General features: G+C 38.0%; 1 protein-coding gene across 1 annotated transcript in view; it reads right to left on the reverse strand.

The window, feature by feature from the left end:
• Positions 1-21,462, reverse strand: part of LOC126175479 (meiosis-specific with OB domain-containing protein) — a 275,449-nt gene that overhangs the window by 66,266 nt on the left and 187,721 nt on the right. The gene's annotated exons all lie outside the window — the stretch shown is intronic.

A 21,462-nucleotide genomic window follows, 5' to 3' on the forward strand; every position in this document is an offset into this window, starting at 1 on the left:
CGTAACATTACACGCAACTGAGGAAGACAGGACTACAAAAGTTGAACAGCATAGAGTGGTTTGAACTGCATAAAAAATCAGACATTGGGTTGCCAAAGAAATCACTCCTAATATTTTCCTGAAATTATTTAGGGATATGATGGTGGTTAGCTTTAAGCTTTTGTGCACATAATTCCAACAGACCTTACATATAATGGAAAACCAGAAAGGAGTAACAAAAGCAACAGGAATTGGATGGATTTCTACTCACCACATGCATAAACATTGAGTGGCAGACAGATATATTTAAAAGTAGACCGTTGGATATTATTCAGCCTTTAGACAAAGTCCATGAGATGAAGAAAAAATTAACTATACACACATAACCATTCTTGTCTCCAGGTGACACAGCAACTCTTCCCTGCCTGAACCCCAACCCAAGGCACAGCCAGCTGATGCTGCACCTACCAGCCCACCATTGTATATTGTTATATTGTCCCTGACATGCCTCTGCACACTACCACAGGCAGCACTACAGCATCTTCCCCCACCATTACCCTACTATCCTTCTCTCCCCCTGCCAAAACGTCTCTTCCGTACCCTCACTATCTGCTCCACCATAGATTGCTGCTAACTGCAATAGGACCTTAAATGCTCTGAGGTGACAGTGGATGTGTGTGTGTGTTTCTCCATCTGAAGAAAAGCTCTGGGTGATAGCTTATAATATCTAAGCATCTTCTTTCAGTGTGCCTGTTTGCTGCTCAATGCTTCCACTAAGTTTCATCTAGTTAGTAATAACTAGTTAGTAGTAACTAACATCTATTTCTTAGACTTGTAAATCATTGCTAATGATTTGAAACTGTGTAAGACACAATTTTAAGGCTGAGAGTAAAAGTTCTTGCTGAGGACCAATAAAAATCTATTCTGTTGTTGAGTGAGCTGCAAGTGGTTTGAACATTCTGCTGAATTATTAGTATCATCAGTGAATATTAAAATTTATGACATGCATTTTAATGATTCAGGTAGCTCATTTGTGCAGAAAAACTCTGCTAATAGTAGAAAATGTACCAAGCCATGTAAGAAAGCTTTATTTGATGTTCCCCGATCCTGAATTTACCTTCGCTACTGTTATTCAGCCTCTACCATTTGCTTTATCACGAGGAGATATGATTCCTCCCACACACATGATGTCTAATCAAAAAATAATAATTTTGCTAACTGAACATATTGTATTGTCCTCTCAAAGAATTATTGAGTGTTCACACCTTCATGTCAATACATTTACTGAGTACTGTTATTTATGACAAATAATAAGAGAAGTGAAGTATCATAAACTGAAGAACTCTGCATTCTTATTTAACATGTAAAGAATTTTTTAACAAGCTGTATTATGCTGAACACTTCACAGGCATTACGTCAGATAGTGCTGTGTAAACTGCACAATATTTCCACAAGGCAGATGCTGATTATCTCCAGGTGCTTACTGATGTATTGCTATTGTGCTCAGCATTTTATGCCCAGGTTCACAAGAAAAGTGCAGACACCAAGAGGTGGAGCTACAATGTCATTGCAATTAATCGTAGTGAACATCAACATCCAGAGTCCCCTGCCAGAGAAAGGGCTGCGGCATCCACATGCACGGAACATGGAAAAGCAACTGCAAGCCATGGGCTTCTTATATGCATGCTGCCAAGGTGTTAAGTGTACAGCTCAACCATCCTGGCTTCTATTCTGCTATATGTTGAGTCGTTGCAACCGTTTGTACATGGCCAACAATGCCATAGTGCCACCAGTGCCAGTTCCCATGCTTTGATGAGTTGAAATCAGGTCTCTGTTAATTAAGCCATTTTAACTGCCACTTTAATTATAGAGTCCTAATATGTGGAGGCAGATGAGAGAATTTTGATCTCTTCATAGTCTGTGCTGTACCTGTGTCAAGATAACGTTCAGCAAGGGCAAATTGTTCTGGCCAACCCAATCTGGTGTTTACAACAATGTGACATGTCTGGCCAATGTGAGATTTCCCACACTGCTCTTGGGATTTCATATATATTCCTAGTCTCTTTAGACTGGGTTGTCTTTAATAAAAGCCACATTGTTTGCACTTACGGTGGAGGGTGGAAGACACACTTTATTCAATGCTTCTTGAATAGCCTACTGAACTTGAAAAATATGCCACCAACTTAAGGTATAAGAAGCATTCTCATTCTCATAGAGTTCTCCATTTCTTCTGGTTCCTCTTGAGATTTAGTGCATTTTGGTCAAAACACATTACGAATCTGTTTATCGGAGTACAACAGAGCAGAGATGGCTAAGCTGTGCTGATAAACTCTCTGGGTCTGGAATGGATCTAGCCTAATGAAAGAGAGTCCACAGTCCATCACTGCATTGGGATAGGAGATGACAGCTCATAGATACAGTCAGTATCTGCAGGTTTACAAATCAAGGAGCCATCTTCCTTTCTGCAAACCAAACCTCCGGAAACAAGAGGTCTTCATTTTCGTACGCTTTCATGGTGAAGCAAATGCTTGGATGGAGGAAGCTAAGCTGTTCTAAAAATGAAGGAAGTATTGTTGTCCCATGTGGATGTACCACAAAGATATCATCAACATATTTCCAAAAACATTTAGATTTCACAATTGTCGCCTCCAGTGCTTCATCCTTGAAATCTTCCATAAAAGAGTTTAGGTACTATGTGAGATAGAGGGCTACCCATAGCAATACTATCAGTCTGTCAATTTGCTCAAAATATTGGTTGTTAAATAAACAGTAAGTCAAGGTAGACACATGTTTAAGAAGGTGCAAGATCTCCTCTTCCATTTTAGCTCCTACCAGTAAAGTCTTAATTCTTTAAAGAATCGAACTCCCATGTATAAAATATCCGCAAACATCTTACAGAGGGCCAACCGGAGACACCTCTGCGCAAAGTGAGGATAGTTGTTGGGTACCTGCAAAGCATCGATGATGCTAGTACCACATTATTAGAGTTCAATCAGATACTCTGAATGTTTACAAGCCCTCATTCTTCCACACTAGCCTCGGCTGTTGCTCATTCAGCTGGGTGTTGGATTTTAGCTGACATCTGTCCAGCCAGTTCCCCGGTTGCATGCCCATGCAAAGTTAAACAGACCCTGGCACTGCAGCAAGTTGCCAGCAAGAAACTGTGGCCATCGTCCAGTGTGAATTGGTCTCTTGCTTGCTGCTGGAGAGTCCTCAGTCCCACTTCAAATTCTAAAGTGGCCCTTTATGACTCATCTGTGACACCTGGTGTCGTTTGTCAGGTGATTGGTTGATCTCCTCCCTACATCTCATAGGTTTCAGCACCTGGATTTGCCTGAGTGTTGAACCAGAATAGGGACTCTAAGAGGCCCTGCTGCTGGCTTCCATGTTGCAGTTCAGTGCTGGTAGTATCCTTCAACATGGTGTTGTCCGACAACAGTCAGTTCCTCCAGCAGTAGAAGGCAAGCATGAAGTTCATCAGGTGAAGGCCATCTTTGGATAGTTCATAGATTGTGCTGTAACATCTAGGACACAGATTCACTACAGTATCTTAATCATGGAATCGAGTGCCATTACTGTGAATGCCATCAATCCCAGTTATCAACTCAGGACTGGAGAGCTGGGGTATTTAAAGGGAACTAGCCTGAGGCTATGACACAAGGCTTTGTTTGTAATGATTGTATGTTTCCTCCTTATTCTGGTATATTCACTTAACTGGCTGTTAATTGCTGTGTCAGTGTCTTGCTATGTGCTCTTGTGAAAGAGATAGAGTTTCTTGCAACACGACTTATGAGCTAATGAATATGCTTGTTTCACTTCCTTTGGTTTTCTGCCTCCTTTCTGCTGAATGTGTATCATCCATCACATGACAGAGTCGTAATGTGTCTATGAAATGACCGTCTTGCAACATACTGGCTTGTTTCTGCCTCTATCTCTGCCATGACGTATGTTTGCTGTGTGGCAGTGAGAGCAAGTTTTAATGAAATTTCCTAAATTCTAGCCCTTGCTATTCTGTGCCGTAACAATCTGATTACTTAACAAATGAGTATTTAGTGTTAAGCATGGAAATGAGGAAAAGTTTAGAAAAGGTTTGAAATTATGCTTAAGGTTTCTTGGAAGTTGCTCAGTGCTCTCTCATTATGCAAAACAGCATGACTATAGTCTGTGTAATTCATGCTCAATTTTAAACAAAAGTAAGTTTTTCATGCATCTCAATATTTGAGATGTCATATCTCCTGAAATATGTGGTGTACAGTGATAAAATTTTGCATATAAATTCAGTGATATATTTATATAATATCTGCATAGTATGGTGTGAATAGAGTTAATAGTTAGGAAGTAAAAACTTAAAATGTCATACCTGATGCTGAAGTTTTACTCCACAACATTTTAAGCAAAAGATAGATTTTCATGCTTCTAAAAGTTTACTGAAGTCATATCTCCTGAGCTATGTGTCATACAACGATATAATTTTGCAGGTACATTCAGTAATGTATGTGGATACTGTCTGGAAACTGTGTTGCTAATAGACTTGTTAGTAAATAAATAATAAATTAAAACTTCATATCTGATGCTGAAGTTTAATTGCATGAATGGCAAACATTTCGTAAACAAGAAACTTTTTTCCTTTAGTCATTTTTTATGAGACATGTCAGCAAGAAAAAGTTTTGTAAAGGTCTGTAATTATGTAAAAAGCTTGTTGGAAGTTGCTAAGTGCTCTCTCATTCTCAAATACTGGATGAGTAAGTCTGGGTCTTTGCATGTCATCAGTTACACTGCCTAAAGATAAATGAACAGTTTCTAAATGCAATACTTATCTCATTCAGTTAAACTCCGAACATAAGATTATACCTCTCCATGTGTACACAGACAGCATTTTAAATTTAGTCAGTAATTACACGAAATATTGAAAATCAAATTTTTGTTGCCCTTGGAAGCCATCAAATAGGCAACCTGCAAGTGGTATTGGTTCCCAGGATAGTAGCTTAAAAATACAGATGGGTTATTGTGAATTCACCAGATACATTTGTATGAACAAGACACCAAATAGAAACTGTCTAATACATTGGTCGGTTTGAGATGCAGGTTCTTAAGTAACCGTATAAAATCTTCTGAATTTCAAATATGGTGTTCACATTTCCCTAACAAAAGGCTCAAAAGAGATGCCAGATGTTTTGCAAGGTAGTTTGTTGGGGCTCCTATAACACTCATAATGTGGTGAATTGGAACTCCTTCTTTGTGTACCTTTGGCAGCCCACTCAAAGTAAAACTGGCACTTGTACTCTTAAACTATTTTTTATGTGGTCAATAAACTGGCTGGAAGTAAGGAAAGTGAATGTCTTCTGTTGTACTGCATCCATTGGATCTTTCTGGGATGACAGTATGCTGAATCCAGCAGTAAATCTGTCATATTACCAAAATGTTTCAGGCAGAACAGTAGTGTTTCCCTTCTCAGCAGGTAAAATTAGTATCTCTGTTTCTTCTCTTAAAAAATGGAGTGCTTTTCTTTCTGCAGTGGTGATGTTCTTTATGGGTGCAGGCATCCTAGTTATGGTCCTGCAAGTCCCTCTCCTTAGTTTTTCGGCAGTCTCACTAAGAAGTTTTAAGACAGATTGCTCAGTGCCACTGATAAAATCTTGATGGGCGAAGTCCCTGGAATGGGTGTAAAATGGGTCCTTTTCCAACACTGATATCACACTGTAACTCAGTGATTTACCTGTGAAATTAAATACAGCCCATCTGCATAATTTATCTTCTTGCAATAATCGGTGAGCAAAATCCCAGGAATCCACTGACAGACATGACAAGGTATTCAGATGAAGTGAAAGATAGATTCTGGAGGTTCTCTCTAATTCTCACCTTGGATAACAAATTCTTTTTCTCACTAGTGCCTTGCTAGCTCACTGTTCAAGCCTCTTAGCAGCTGCAGGGTTTATATAAAGTGTAAACTTGACAAAAATCAGTATAGTTTGCTCATCCCAAAATCTTAATGAAATGCGAGAGAGTCTAACAATTTTTTTCTCAGGTTATAGAGTTTATAAAACTGTTGTATTTCGTTGGCCATCTCCTCCCTGTAGAGGAATGACAGGTGTTTTTTGAGGTTTTCCTAGCATAATATCTGCTTGAATGGTTTGCAGTGTTATGTTGGATAGTGTTGTGTGAATGGCACAATATTTCCACGAGGCAGCTTGTCAACTTCAGGTGCCACTAGTGGATTTTAGTTGTGTTCACCAATTACGTGCTGGCTTACTAGAAAAGCTCACGCACTAAGAGACGAGTCTAAAACATCAACATAGAGGAATCTTAGAGGATGTTTCTCTGGCAGGGATTGTGAATATTGCACATCATCTTCAATGATGCTGTAGCCCCATCACTTTGTGCCTGTGCTTTCCTAGTGAGCCAGGTCATAAGTTGGTGAGCACAACAGCAATGTGTAAGTAGCACCTGAAAAGCAGATTCACAATACATTTCAACCAACATGCATCAAACCTCATGAGCAACCAGAAGAAATGGAGAACTCTATGACGATTGTTCATCTACTTTATGGTGGTGGCATGTCCTTCAAGATTGGCAGGCTATTCAAGAAACACTGAATAAAGTTTGTCTTCCACTCTCCAGTGCAAGTGTAAACAACACTGGGTTACATTACAGATAACCTCAGTCTAAGGAGACCATAAATGTACAAAACCCCATATTAGTGTGGGAAATCTTACTTTGGCCAAAAGTGTCACATGGTTAAAGACAGATGTGATGAACATAAACACAACACCAGACTGCATCGGCCAGAAAAATTTGCTGTTGTTGAATAATGTCTTGACATGGGCATGGCTTGTGAGATGCCATCGTTAATGAGGTGGTCAATACATGTAAGTAATGACTTAATTAACACAAACTCGATAAAGCATGGGAACCAGCATTGGTGGCATTAAGGAATAACTGACTGCAGGCATATGAAGTCAACAAAGATGGGGAATCAATGCCAGGACGGTTAAGGTTAGTGCCAATACCGTGCTAGCACAAGTACACGGGGTCCACAGTTTGCAGCCGCTTCCACTGCATTGTACACACCAAGACAGCAACCTTTTTGTTCAGCAGCTGCCTTCCCCAGCATTGTACACACCAAGGCAGCAATCTATTAGTTCATCAGGGGGCTCTGGATGTTGTTATCTTATAGCAGGTGTGGGTAAATACTCAACCACCGGAGGTCCTCCTAATGGTTTTGTGCAGCTTGCCAAGACTGTCAGAATTTTTATGTAACAATTTATAGATTTTCTGAAATGAGAAGTTAACTAACACATGCAGTCATTTTAAAAGGTGCAACCGTCTGCTGACTTATGCTTCAACAAATTGGCTCAGGAGCCAAAACTATTGCCCACCCCTGTTCCATAGGATTTGTCTTCATTTACATTATAGCTCTGCCCCTTGATGCCTTTGCTTGTCTAGCAAAGCAGTGTATAAATTGGTGAGCACAACAGCAATGTGTCAATAGCACCAGAAGATAATAAGTAGCTGCCTCATAAAAATATTGTGTAGTTCACTCAACCCTATCTGATGAAACACCCATGAACTACGATAGCAGATATTTTGTTGGGAAAGTCTCAAACAGCTCAAGGTGTATTACACAAAGTGAGAATTTTGTATGGCTGCCAATGTGTCCCGTTTCTTAATTTATATCTTCCCTTCATGAACCAAGGACCCTGCGAAATTGGGGTAGCTTGCAAGCTTCAACAACACAGATAGCAATATGACAGTTGCAACCGCAACTGAGAAGCCAGACAAATCAATAGGTCCTGAAGAGGGGCAGCAGTCTTTACAGCTGTTTCTGGAAGAACGGTCTGGATGATCAGCTGACTGGGCCTTGTAACATCAACCAACATGACCTTGCTATTCTGGTACTGTGAATGGCTAAACGCAAGGGGAAAGTATGGTTGTTATTTTTTCTGAGAGCATGCAGATCTACTGTCGTCTAATATGATAATGGAAGCCTCCTGGGTAAAATATTCCTGGGCAGGAACTACTCAGGAGGACGTCGTCACAAGGAAAAATGAAACTAGCATTCTGCAGGTCAGAGTGGCATGGAATGTTAGTTCCCTTAACCAGACAGGTACATTAGAGAATTTAAAAAGGAAAATTGATATGTTGAATTTAGATAAAGTGGAAATTAGGAAGTGGCGCGGCAAAAAGAACAAGACTTCTGGTGAGGCCAGTACAGGGTTATAAACACAGCAGGAGTAGGTCTGATAATCAATTAGAAAAAGGACTATTGATATGAATTGAAGAGACTTAGAGACACTGGAAGGTTTCAGATAGGTTATATAATAGTAATATACAGGTATCAAAAGCAGATTTTAAACTGTAGGGCATTTTCAGGGGCAGATATGAAATGTACCATTATGAACTGCTGACTAAACTGAAGAAATTAAAAAAAGATGCAAAATTAAGGAGATGGGGCATGTACAAATCAAAGGAACTAGAGACTTTTGAGATTTTCAGTAGGACCAAAAGGTAATGATTAGATTAGACTAGATTAGATTAGATTAGATTAGATTAATACTAGTTCCATGGATCATGAATACGATATTTCGTAATGATGTGGAACAAGTCAAATTTTCCAATACATGACATAATTCAGTTAATTTAACAATATAGTTAAGTTAATATAACAACTTTTTCATTTTTTGTGTTTTTATTTTTATTTTTTTTAAATTTATATCTAAAAATTCCTCTATGGAGTAGAAGGAGTTGTCATTCAGAAATTCTTTTAATTTCTTATTAAATACTTGTTGGTTATTTGTCAGACTTTTGATACTATTTGGTAAGTGACCAAAGACTTTAGTGCCAGTATAATTCACCCCTTTCTGTGCCAAAGTTAGATTTAATCTTGAATAGTGAAGATCATCCTTTCTCCTAGTATTGTAGTTATGCACACTGCTATTACTTTTGAATTGGGTTTGGTTGTTCATAACAAATTTCATAAGAGAGTATATATACTGAGAAGCTACTGTGAATATCCCTAGATCCTTAAATAAATGTCTGCAGGATGATCTTGGGTGGACTCCAGCTATTATTCTGATTACACGCTTTTGTGCAATAAATACTTTATTCCTCAGTGATGAATTACCCCAAAATATGATACCATATGAAAGCAACGAGTGAAAATAGGCGTAGTAAGCTAATTTACTAAGATGTTTATCACCAAAATGTGCAATGACCCTTATTGCATAAGTAGCTGAACTCAAACGTTTCAGCAGATCATCAACGTGTTTCTTCCAATTTAATCTCTCATCAATGGACACACCTAAAAATTTGGAATATTCTACCTTAGCTATATGCTTCTGATTAAGGTCTATATTTATTAATGGCGTCATACCATTCACTGTACGGAACTGTATGTACTGTGTCTTATCAAAATTCAGTGAGAGTCCGTTTACAAAGTACCACTTAGTAATTTTCTGAAAGACAGTATTGACAATTTCATCAGTTAATTCTTGTTTGTCAGGTGTGATTACTATACTTGTATCATCAGCAAAGAGAACTAACTTTGCCTCTTCATGAATATAGAATGGCAAGTCATTAATATATATTAAGAACAACAAATGACCCAAGACTGACCCTTGTGGAACCCCATTCTTCATAGTTCCCCAGTTTGAGGAATGTGCTGATCTTTGCATATTATGAGAACTGCTTGTTTCAACTTTCTGCACTCTTCCAGTTAGGTATGAATTAAACCATTTGTGCACTGTCCCACTCATGCCACAATACTTGAGCTTGTCTAGCAGAATTTCATGATTTACACAATCAAAAGCCTTTGAGGGATCACAAAAAATCCCAATGGGTGGTGTTCGGTTATTCAGATCATTCAAAATTTGATTGGTGAAAGCATATATGGCATTTTCTGTTGAAAAACCTTTCTGGAAACCAAACTGACATTTTGTTAGTACTTCATTGTTACAGATATGTGAAGCTACTCTTGAATACATTACTTTCTCAAAAATTTTGGATAAAGCTGTTAGAAGGGAGATTGGACAGTAATTGTTGACATCAGATCTATCCCCCTTTTTATGCAAAGGTATAACAATAGCATATTTCAGTCTGTCAGGGAAAACGCCCTGTTCCCGAGAGCTATTACACAGGTGGCTGAGAATCTTATTTATCCGTTGAGAACAAGCTTTTAGTATTTTGCTGGAAATGCCATCAATTCCATGTGAGTTTTTGCTTTTAAGCAAGTTTATTATTTTCCTAATTTCAGAGGGAGAAGTGGGTGAGATTTCAATTGTATCAAATTGCATATGTATGGCCTCTTCCATTAACAGCCTAGCATCTTCTAATGAACACCTGGATCCTACTATATCCACAACATTTAGAAAATGATTATTAAAAATATTTTCAACTTCTGACTTTTTGTTCATAAAGTTTTCATTCAATTTGATGGTAATACTGTCTTCCTGTGCTCTTGGTTGACCTGTTTCTCTTTTAATAATTTTCCAAATTGTTTTAATTTTATTATCAGAGTTGCTGATTTCAGACATGATACACATACTTCTGGATTTTTTAATAACTTTTCTTAATATAACACAGTAGTTTTTATAATGTTTGATAGTTTCTGGGTCACTACTCTTTCTTGCTGTCAGATACATTTCCCTTTTCCAGTTACAAGATATTTTTATACCCTTAGTAAGCCATGGTTTGTTACAAGGTTTCTTACGAGTATATTTAACTATTTTCTTGGGGAAGCAATTTTCAAATGTATTTACAAAAATGCCATGAAATAAATTATATTTTAAATTGGCATCAGGTTCACGGTACAGCTCATCCCAGTCTAACTGCTGTAGGCTTTCCCTGTAATTTGCAATTGTTAAATCGTTGACTGAACGTACTACTTTGGAGGACTGTTTAGTATTGCTGAATGGAGCTATGTCATATATTGTAACTAGCTGTGCACCATGATCAGAAAGACCATTCTCAACAGGCTGAGCATTTATCTGGTTAAACTTATCTTGGTCTATAAAGAAGTTATCTATCAGTGAGCTGCTATCCTTTACCATCCGAGTAGGAAAATCAATAACGGGTGTCAAATTGAAAGAACCGAGTAATACTTCAAGGTCATTTTTCCTATTACCCTCTTTCAGAGAATCTACATTGAAGTCCCCACAAATAATAATTTGCTTCCCCCTGTCTGACAGACAGCACAACAAGGAGTCCAAATAGATGAAAATTTCCTGATGGGGACCTATATACAGTTACAATTATAAATGTGCCTTTATTTAATTTAAGCTCACAGGCACATGCTTCTATATGTTTCTCTACACAAAACTTTTTTGTTTCTATACTTTTTGCACAATGATAACTTTTGACATATATGGCAACTCCTCCTTTCTCCATATTTTCTCTCAATACATGTGCAGAGAGCTTATATCCACTTACATTTACCTTACCCATATCAGTAACAATGTGATGTTCAGACAGGCATAGTATATCAATTTCATCCTCAGCTTCTAAATCTTCTAAACAAACCAAAAGCTCATCTATTTTATTCTTTAAACTCCCAATATTTTGATGAAATATACTTACATTATTTTTAATTATACTTTTATGAGAACCTTTCCTTATTCTAACATTTGCAGTACTCTCCTGTCTGAGTTTCTCATTGTGCTTGGGCCTAGTTGCTATACCAGTGGTCACATGGTGTTCAGAGAGGCAGATTATGTTAACTGGGTTGGGTGACTTTAATTCATCAATGCAATTACCTAGGACTGAGATACAACTCGGTGGAGATAAAATTTCTGGTGATTGGAGAAAATTTATAATTGACAGCTGTGATTGGTGATCCAATGTGCTAGAATTGCGCTGTTTAATTTCTTTCCTAAACTGAAGATTTGTTTCAATCCTGACCTCTCGCAGATCTTGACATCTTTCTGCCTTACCTATCCTAAAAAAGGTGCTGCTCCAACACCTGTAACCACTGGTATTTTACCATTCATGGCAGTGCCTCCCCCCCTTAAATTCCCTGCTATTACCTCAGCCAGTTTCCCCTTCCCTTTCCTGTTGAGATGTAGGCCGTGCCTGGTATAGTCCCACCTACTGAGAGAATCAACAGGAACCACACCAATATGAGCCCCTGCATCCGACCCAAGCAGCCGTTCCAACTCCAAATTAACTCTCCCAACAGAAGAGTTCAAATGAGGCCGGTCATGGCATCTCAGGACAGATACAAATTCAACATTGGTGTGTCTCGATGCCAACGCAATCTTTACTAGGTCACACTCTATACTGTACCCAGGATCTCTGTCGATGCTGTTCCCTGGCCCTCCCACAATAACCACGGTGTCTTCCCTGGTAAATCCTTTACAGAGTGAACCTAAATCCTCTGTCACCTGATCCAGACTAGCACTTGGTTTGAAAAAAATTGTGACCTGGTTGGCTGAAGTGGGGGAAAAATAAATAGAAGACGAATAGGTAGCTTTCAGAGATGAAAAAAATAATGACAGCAGAGAATCAGACATGTAGAATAACAAGACCATGTAGAAACAGTACAAGATATATTTAATTTAATTTAGGAGTTAGGAAGACTCTGCATTGAATACCAGAGTCATTGAGTAATAGACAGGCACAGACATAATGTGTTCTTACTCTATGAAACTTGACAGAATAGTTTCCAGTACATGCCGACAAATTCTGGAAACAAAAGTTAGCAAAGTTTTAATTCTTCTTTGTGTGTGCCTGTCAACAAATCAGTGCCTCTGCTATTCACGTCTGCTGTTCTGTGAGCGATTTGCTTTACTCCTAAATTATTTTGATTCTGCCAGAATGGTCCTTACTGTAGATACACAGATGCTGAACTTAACTCATGAAAAGAGAAAATATAAAATGCTGCAAATGAGATTGTCAGAAAATGCAAAATGGCTAAGCAGGAATGGCTAAGGGACAATGCAAGGCTGTAGAAGCACGCATTATTAGGAGAAAGACAGATACCACCTGTAGGAAAATTAAAGAGACCTTTGGAGCCAAGAGACGCAGCTGTATGAATACAGATGGCAAGTCAGTACCAAGCAAAGAAGGGAAAACTGAAAGATGGATGGAATATATGGAAGAGCTATACCAAGGTAATGAACTGGAAGGCAAGGGAAAAGGAAGTAAATGAAGATGAGATGAGAGATGTGGTACTACAGGAAGAATTTGTCAGTGCATTGAAAGAGCAAAATCAGATCAAGGACCCTAGAGTATACGACATTCCCACAGAATTACTGAGATCTTTGGGAAAGCAAGCGATGGATAGGGGAGCAGTAGTTGAAAAGAGCATGAGATAGCATTGTTGTCCATCTCCAATGTTATTAAACCTGAACACTGAGTAAGCAGTAAAGGAAACTAAAGGAGAAATTTCTGGACAGAATCAAAGTTCAGGAAGAACACTTTGTAATTCTGTCAAAGATAATAAAGGACTTCGAAGAGCAGTTGAATGGAATGGATAGTACCTTGAAAAGAGATTATAAAATGAACATAAACAAAAATGAAACAAGAGTAATGGACTCTAGTTATATTAAGTCAGGTGATGCTGAGGAAATTAGATTAGAAAATAATAAACTATAAGTTGCAGATGAGTACTGGTATTTCAGTAGCAAAATAACTGATGATGGCTGATGTAGAGAGAATATTAAGTGCAGACTGGCTATATCTTGAAAAGAATTTCTGAAAAAAGGTTTTGTATTAACATATAATATAAATTTGAGTGTTACTAAGTCCCCACAGAAGATATTAGTCTGGATTATGAGGACAATAACCACTTCAGACAAGATGAGAATAGAGACTTTCAAAATGCTACAGAGGAACGCTGAATATCAGATAGGCAGATGGAGTAACTAATGAGGATGTACTCAACTGAACTGATAAAAAAAAAGGAATTTATGACACAACTTGACTAAACGGAGGTATGTTTTGATACGCCCATCCTGAGTCATGAAAGAATTGTCAATTTGGTAATGGAGGGGAGTGGGTGGAGGGTGGGAATTGTAGATGAAGGCCACGAAATGATTACAGTAAGCAGTTTCAAATGAACTTTGGTTGCAGGAGTTATTCAGAGAAGAAGAGGCTTGCACATGATACAGTAGTGTGGAATGTTGCATCAAACCAGTCTGCAAACTGAAGACCACAACTACAACATCCTTCCCTCATCTTGTCAATTTCATTGTTAAGAATACTCTTGCAGGGACTGCTTTGGAAGTATCTTCGTATCAGCTTCTAGATAACATAGGAATATATCTAGCAGAGTTGTGTCACACAACCATGTGTCTTCTAACTTGAGATGCATACTGCCATTAAATATAGTGAAAGTGAAATTAGAAAGCTTAATTGGACAACTCCTACAGTGTTTCTGAATTTTTGGAGCACTGTAGTAAATAAATGTAACTGATTGAACATGGTCAAATATATTATTCCGTTATATTACGTTCTTCTGCATATTTACAACAACAACACTGAACTTTTGAACTTATTTATCTGTTACAATAATGAATTACATATATTATTTCTGACTTGCTCTATATCACATATGCTATATATACTAACAAGTTACTAAATCATGATTAACTGGACACAAAAAAATAAAGAAAGAAATAAGTGCACTGTTAGCTTACGCCAGCAGGCAATGTGTTTTGTTTGTGCTTCACTATTTTTTTTTTTATTTAGCCTGAGATAAACTGACACTGCAGTGTTCATTTTTTGCTGTGTAGAAGATGTAACAAATTGGGGCATTTCACAGATTTATTTATACACATGAGTCAAGTTTAAAATATTCCTTTGTATGAGATGACATGGGCCAGATATATCAAACTGTAGCTTCCAATATTTTGCTTTTCATGTTGTTTCCATACAACCTTTGATTGTGTAAAGATTCATATGATTAAAGATTTTATAGACTTGTGACACACGTCCCAACACTTCAGCACAACAAACTATATCAGACATGATGCATTTTGAAGAGATCTTTGATGCAGCATGTTGCATATTTTTGCAATACACAAGTATAAATACAAAATCCACCAAATATGTTCATTTCACAAACACTGAAATCAACATGGCAGAGTTTCACACACCATGACCATACAACCCAGTAGATTTACCAGTGGCTGTATGCTTTTCTGTTCTGTATGCTTTTGTCATCCAATTACATCATTACAGCACAGGGCATGAGCTCCTGTCAGACAGTCACAGCAAAGGACAAGTGACCAAAGTTGTGCTTGCTAATTTTCATGTTTGTGAAGCTAACATGATGTGTTTAGTGGTTTTCGTATTTATACTTGTGTACAAAAATATGCAATTCCAATGGTACACTGCATTAAATATCTCTCCAAAATGTGTCATTTTTGGTTTGGTATGTTGTAGTAAGATCTCAGGAAATGTGACACTGGTCTGTACAAGCTATTTTAGAAGTCTCCAACTGCATCATTTTTAGACCATTTTGTTGTCTTCGAGTCATGGGAAATGTAACATCAGTCTATGGTACCAGTATCCTTGTCTCCATCATTTTGTATTGTGTATTTTTGAATATTTGCAAATGCTGTAATAGATTCATAGTACTATCATCAACAGTAAACAGAAACTTTATGAAATTTTTGGCATCTGTTAAAAAACAATTATTGTCTATTTTACAGTACATTCACATGGAAAATTAGGTGCTAAGAATGCTCAGACACTTGTGACTGAGCGAGGTGGCACAGTGGTTAGCACACAGGACTCGCATTCAGGAGGATGACAGTTGAAACTCGAGTCCAGCTGTCCTGATTTAGGATTCCCGTGATTTCCCTAAATCGCTTCATGCAAATGCCAGGATGGTTCCTTTGACATGACATGGAAGACTTCCTTCCCTAATCCGATGGGACCATTGAACTTGCTGTTTGGTCCCCTCCCACAAACCAACCAACTAATCAATCACAAACCTGTGAGTATTTGAGCTTTACACAATTTTAGCAGTGACAGCATCATAAAAAGAAGAAGAAGAAGAATTGTTTTCCGCATATTTCGGTGCATATTTCCATGAATAAATGTTTATTTTTGAGAATTTATTTATGTTATGAGCATTTAGCACAACATATTTCATAGTAAATCAGCATTTATGATTTACAGTTACTGTAGTGTAGGGGCCTGTATTTCAACTAACATATCATCTTGCATATATTTTCTCTTTTAATAGGAATATAAATTGTCTTTATTTAACACAAATTAATGCTATTTCCAAGTTTGTTAGCGATCATAACCTCAAAAATGTTTCAGGGAATAGACAGATTCTATCTCAAGTTTTTCTTTTGTCTTAACAGATATCTCTTTTTGAATGTTAATTGCTTCAGTTCTTAAAGGCAACTTGTAATACTTATAACATATCAGACTGTGGTCAATTCCATCCCTCTGTTGTATGATGAAGGAATAGAAATCACCAACTCAATATATGCTGAAAATCACTTTTATTAAGTAACTTTAGAACACACACACAAAGTACAAACATGAGAGAAAAACCACAGGAAAAAAAGATGGCAAAAAACAAAGAGTCTGCAAGTTAACACTCAAAGATGTTGTTTCTGTGGTCAATAGTCACCACAGAGCCTCCCCCTGAGTTGTGCGGAGCATGGGGAAGGAGGTGGGTTGGAGATGTTGTCCACGACAAAATCTTGAAGCCATGTAGCTGATTGAAGGTGCTATCCCATGCAAGAGTGGGGACATTTGTCACCTGAAGGTAGGTCCATGATGTGTGCATGGAGAGGGTCATCAATAGAGAGAATGCTCTCGCCCAAGATTTTGACTGCTATGAGATCCTGCTCAGTGTCTGCGGTAGAAGCTTGAAGGAGTTCAATAGTTGTATGTGAGAGGCTGAAGCATTGTGTTGTGTAAGTGGAAGGACAGAGAAAACAAAGACAGTGCTGTCTCCAATCTTGATGGCGAGATCATCCAGGTAGATATCAGTGTGGTCGATGGTAAACACTGTATCACATAAGAGTGAAGGAGTTGAGAGGAAGAGTGTCATGCTGAGGGGCAAAATCACCATACACTTCATTCACTTTTCCTCATGGAGTGGCGTCAACTATGGCTTGTGAATCTGTGGAAACAGACAGCTGTAGGTCATCTATTAATGAACAGGCTGACTTTAACCTATTCATCAAGACTGTATGGCTGTTGCCATTTAGTTGTGTGTCCAATGTGCTCTGTCCATGGTTGTGGACCTTGTGAGAGCCTGAATATGGGGGCTGGAGAGATTCACAGACTGAGTCTTCATGGAGCATAACACAATCGCAGAGAATGAGATTTTTGCGAATGAACACTCGTGGTACTGAATGGAGTTTTGGTAGAGGAGTACTGGTGTGTGAAATATGTTCATGTACTCTATGAACTAGGGTGGGAAGCTCATCATCATTCTGGAGGCGAGAGTGTTCAACAAATTCAGCAGGTAGGCTGTGCGGTTTGCCATAGTGGATGCCAGGAAGAGATGCTTGTAAGTCCTCTTTGTGAGCGGTATGTGTTCCAAGAGGATATATGATAGTGCCTCTGACCAGGAACTGCCATGGCACATAAGTGCCACCTTAATGGTGCAGTGTCAATACTCCATGAGGCCATTGCTCTTAAGGTGGTGATGTGGAGCTTGTCAACACCCTACAGCTCGCTTAGTCTGGTGAATAGCAAATGATTCAAATTGGTGGCCCTGGTCTGTGGTTAGAGATAAAGGCCAACTGAAGTGAGAAGTCCAGGAGTTAATGACTGCATGGGCTACCAAATCAGCTGTAACTTTAAATAGAGGGATGGCTTTGACCCACTTCACGGCTCGGTTGTTGATTGACAGTATGTATCTACCCACATTCAGTCATGACAATTGTTCTTAATTCCTGGCCAGACAAATAATTCAGTAATCACTTTCATAGTGGCATTGATGCATGGGTGACTGCGATCGTACAGCAATTTGCACACCACTTCTCAGAGAGGGGGAGGTAGAACAGGTTGAAGAGTACCTGTCGAGGTGTCACAGACGATGGGAGTGGCTGAGCCCAACAGCAGGTGCAGCTTGAGACTCAGTGTGCATTTTTTATCGTTTAACATATCTACAAGCTTGATGCCATTAGTCTGCAGGTGGATCAACTCATCCATCTTAAAGGGGATGTTATAATGTTCACCTGAGACAGGTAGTCAACAATAACATTGTCAGAGCCATGTATATAGTGTACATCTGTAGAATACTTGCTGAATAGGCCCATTTGCTGCAGATGTCAAGGAGGAACATCTTTACCAGGATTGCAGATGGTGTCTGCAAGTGGAAGGTGATTGTTAAAGATGGTGAACTCATGCTCCTAAAAGTTTGTTGAGGAAAATCTGAGAGGCTCAGTGGTATTGTTCATGTGCTGTTACAAAACTGCGACTACAGAAGTATCACTCACATCAGCAATGACTGAGATGCAGGCATCAGGTACAGGGTGTGCCAGTGTGCACAAGGCAGGCTTGAGGGCCTAGAACATTTGAATCATGTCGTCAGTCCATAGAATTTTCCTCGTGCCCAAGGCGTTTTCTATAATCAATATGTTGGCACGTGGTGCCTGGGAAGAGGCAGTGTAAAGCAGATGGCAACAATAGATATTTATAATATCCAGGGATCTTGGAAATTCACATTAGTCCATGGGCAGAAGGAGGTTATGGATACCCTCAATGCTGTTGGATGTCTGTCAGGTGCCCTCAGCCAACACAGTATAGCTTAGGAACATTACATTGTCATGAGTTAGTTGTAACTTCTTGCGGTTGATTTCAACACCATTGTCATGTAGTGTAGCCTGGACTTGAGCCAGATATTGTTCGTGCTCCTAATCGGTCAAGGAAAATATCAGGATGTCATCCAAATAGGCAAACGCAAACAGTAGGTTGAACAATAAAGAGTCACTAAACTGCTGCCATGCTGAGTCACATTTTTGAGGCCTAATGGCATGAAAGAGTACTCAGAGTCCAAAACAGTTGAGTAAAGCAGTCTTGGGAATGTTGTGCTTGAACATGGGAATTTGGTAGCAAGCTTTACAGCAATCAAGTACACTGAACACTCACTCACCATTGAGCAGTTGAGCATAGTCCTGAATATATGGGATTGGATAATTGTCTACAATAGAGTGAGAGTTCAGAACTTTGTAACCACAGCACAGATAAAATGAACCATCTTTTTTCCGGACAAGATGCATGGGAGGAGATCAATTTCTATCTGATGGTTGTATATTGCCTACATCAATTAGCTCACCGACAGGTGTTTTAGTGTGGCACAGTTTTTTGGAATTGAGGCGGCGAGCCTTATATCGCACAAGTCGTCCCTCTGTAGTGTTGATTATGTGACAACAGGGTTGCTATAAGTTTCCCCAAGTGAAATTCCCTTATATTTCATTGATTTCCAGACAAGTTTTAGCATAAAGTTTGAGATCTGAAAGGTAATTAAAGATGTAAGTAGACAAAAAATGTAAAGGACTCCTACAACTTCTAAACGGATTATTAGCCCTCAAGTTTTGAATGAACAGCAAGTTATCTCCTTTATAGGATTTATCATCTGAAGGGTAAGTAAACAGGTAACTTGTAAACAAAAGCCATTTTTAGATGAAGAATTTCTGCTTTTATTAATGAGTTAATTCTAAATTTGAATTAACAGCAACTCTTAATTGCTGACACTAAATCAGAAAAACTTGAGACAAAAAACATTTTATTCAAGAACTTTCCTTCTGTTACTGTTAGCTTACTTTTTTAGTTGCTTTATTCAATTTTTAAATACATACATGGTGAACACTACATTTTAAAACACTCAGGTAAAAATGCTACAAAAATATCAGTCCTCTTCAAATGCAGAACAAATATTGACACACATCTGTATGTGTATGATGTATCCTTAAAAACACAAATTTATCAAAGCACAGAATTAGGGTGTGTACAGAAAATTTTACTTGGTTAAAACTGTTTTTCATCTAATAGCTATGACAGTGACATATTATGAAATCATAATTTAAAAGAAACTTTTATGGAAGAACAAAATATTAATTACAATTTATCACTCCAAAATCTCCTACATTACATTGAATACTTCGATTTTAAGGTGTTTATGTTAAGACCATGTTATAGCTTCTGTCAATGCTTTTAAAGATAGAACATATTTTCCGTGGATCAAACCTTGTGACATCATAAAATCATCATACAAACTGTTTGAATCACAGTGCAAGAATTTAATATGGCCAGAAAACTGTTCATCAGGTTAAAATCAATAACAAATTTGAAGTTGGTCAAAAAACTGCTTTTATATCTAAAGTGCTGACAATCTTATGATTAAATGAAAAATAAACAGAAATTTTGCCTCTTCACTAAGTTTTACAATATGCAAAAATTCAGTAATTTTCAGCAAATCAAGTGACACTTACAGTTCTTTCATGTAAAATTTAAAAAAATTTTAAGCCGTGAGAAAACACACTGCATGTACAAAATGAGCAGTCAAAGGATTCAGGCATTATATTCAGTCTCAAATGATAAGAGTGTGCATTTTTACACAGCTGCAGTCCCAATGATTATCAGCAGCCCCAAAAACTACCATCTGGTATTGGAGGACTAAGAAAATGGAACAACTTTATATAAGTGCTAAAGTAACATGACAAGACATTCACACAAAAATAATAACAGTACATTTCTTCAGCCTTTGTATACAACAGTTATCACATACTTTATTAGATACAGGCATAGGAAATTTAAAATTTGTACTTGAAGTTACCTTTCAGCAAATACTGAATGTTTACTTGCCCAATGTCAAACACAATTTATCTGAAAAGTTGTTAAGGAAGAAAATAAGAATTTTTAACAACAATTCAAATTATAATTATAGTACACAACCTTGTAAGACGTTGCTGGAAACGACAATTCACCTGTGCATTAACAGTACTGATTTACTACTATCTCACTTTTAAGTTCTGCCTCAAACCAAATAAGTCATTTTTCAAATGATAGGCTGAGGACAAAAACTGAAGCAGAGATGACATCAAAAACTACTCTTCAGAATACGTCATTCTTTCCACAGGGGATTACCAATTGTCACACACCCTCCTGACAGTTTAGTAGTGTCTGCTGGGCTAGGACACAAACCCACACTCTTGCATAGATCTCTAACTGAATTTGGAAAGTTGATATAGGTACTGACAGACTGAAGCACTGATGTTGGTAACGGGATGTGTCTGAAAAGGCTGTGAAGTAAGAGATTCATCCAAAAAATAGTTGCGAGCCTCCTTCACAACTGATGGAAATGGAGTAACAAATATTTTAAAATACATGGCTTGAAATACTTTTTGGCATCAGTTAGTGTCACACATTTTGTAATTAATTTCTTTATGAATTTTCCTTTCTTTGTGTGCAGTCTAAATCTGGCCACATAAACTGCCTGGTCATTATTTCCCCAAATTAATATGTTATGGGCTGTCCACTCCGCTCAAGGTTCTGGCACTAAATATTACA

Source organism: Schistocerca cancellata, chromosome 3 (assembly GCF_023864275.1).
Source record: "Schistocerca cancellata isolate TAMUIC-IGC-003103 chromosome 3, iqSchCanc2.1, whole genome shotgun sequence".
In the NCBI taxonomy this organism is placed as follows: Eukaryota; Metazoa; Arthropoda; class Insecta; order Orthoptera; family Acrididae; genus Schistocerca; species Schistocerca cancellata.